The following is a 1,935-nucleotide window of genomic DNA, read 5'->3' as shown; positions in this document are numbered from 1 at the left end:
CCATCCATGGACCAGGGCCTGTGCTGCGTACTTCACACAGCCCTGGAAGGTAGACATGATTGCCCCCATTTTAAAGATGAGGAGATTCAGACTTAGACTGAAGTAAATTATCCAAATCAAGGTGTCATGACCAGCATTGGAATTTAGGCCGGTCCAACTCAAAAGCATGCTTAATCTAAGTAGCTGTAATGTAAACTAGGACATAAGGGCGTTCATTAGCTACAACGGAGAATAGTCGCTACGTGGCACGAACAGTGTGGGTTGCCCTCAGAACCCAACACTGAGTAAATAGCAAGCACGATGCCACTCCATTGTTCCCAGCCCGTTCAGAACCGTGGAAGTGGGCAGCACCTTGACCCCTGTGCACAGTCACAACCTTTGTGGTTCCTCTCTGTCTTCACTCACCTGCAACATCTCCATGTACTGCTTGGACATGTACACTTTCCACCTACTTGGCCCAAGTGTTAATGAGCTGAAAGAAAACCAGTTGTTAATGAGAAACGCAAAACACACAAATAGCGCTTTACTGAAGAATAACGATGAAGCACATTTGGCCGTATGTCAACAAACATAAAGACAGGAGGCTGACTGTGGTTATTCCCATGTATATTCCCCTCAAAGAGTTCCATGAAACTCTTACGATTTGCAGAATTAAACTATAGTTTGCATGTAAACAAGACCTTAATGTTTCCTGGAAGATCCCCACATTTTAAAATAACAATCTTGAAAACTGAAACCAAACATCAGTGCCTACAAATGCTGTGAATTTTAATCTATGTATCTTAAGACATTAAAAACCCACAGAGTTTAGAAGAAACATCAATTAACATCTTTATTGAATATGCAAGACTATGTCAAATCACAGATACTGTGTAGGAGGTGGTGTGAACCTGCTGTTTTAGCACTTGGGCCACATTTATGGGCCAAAAATGAGTTACATAGAGATGTCTTGGTAAAAATGGCAATGAGAATTGTTCCTGGGAAGATATGGTAAGCTGCATAGAGCTCAGAAAAAAACATTGACTTAAAAATACATTTCTAGTGTTACAATTTATATACAGTGAAATGCACCGAGTCCGAGATGTTTAGTTTGCATGTGACCAAACCCACCAAAACCTTCAGTTACATTGACTTAATCGCCACGAGTGTGTTGCCTTGTGCAACTGAAAGTACTAGGGCTTCAGATACAGCTGGATGCAGGGGCTCAGGCAGTGTCATCAGGACAGTCTCTTTCTTAGCTCTGCTTTCTTTCTTTGCTGATCTCAGCCATCCTCTCTCCTTGTGCCTCTAGAAATTCCAGGTTTCTCTTTTCCTGAGTTGAAGTCCAGATAAGATGAGGACTTTTTCTAGCAGTTCCAACTAAAGTCAGAGGATTGCAGCAATTTGGCTTGGATTGGGTCAAAAACTCCTTTCCAAAAACCAATCACTGTGGCCAGGGGTTAGTAGAGTCGGTTCTACCCTCCCCCTGTGCGCTGGGGAACAGGATAATCGGAGTGCTAGTGCCAGAAAAGGGAGGAATGGATGCTGGACAAGAAAGTCAATAGATGTCGACAAAAACTCAGAAGGAGGCTTTGATCTTATGTGAAATGGTGATGTGATGATGACATTAGTTAACACAATCACAACTGCTTATTAAACACCTACATATTCCGAGCTCTCTCTACAAGCAATCCTGATCACAACACCATAAGGTAGGGGTTATTATGCCCATTTTACTAACAATGACACTGAAACTCAAAAAGATTAAATGAATTGCCAAGACTGAGTAGCTAGTAAGTGGGGAAGTCAGGATTTTAATACGGGTCTATCTATCTTAGGACCCTAGCTCAGTCTGTTGTGCCTGTCCCTAAGTAAGCATTTCCTGCTTCTGATTTGATATGGAAAAATGGTGTGTGTGTGTGTGTGTGTGTGTGTGTGTGTGTGTGTGTGTGTGTG

The sequence above is a fragment of the Aethalodelphis obliquidens genome, unplaced genomic scaffold (assembly GCF_003676395.1).
Source record: "Aethalodelphis obliquidens isolate GAN/ISIS:26980383/991018 unplaced genomic scaffold, ASM367639v1 scaffold11, whole genome shotgun sequence".
Classification (NCBI taxonomy): Eukaryota; Metazoa; Chordata; class Mammalia; order Artiodactyla; family Delphinidae; genus Aethalodelphis; species Aethalodelphis obliquidens.
This window is presented reverse-complemented; position numbering follows the sequence as displayed.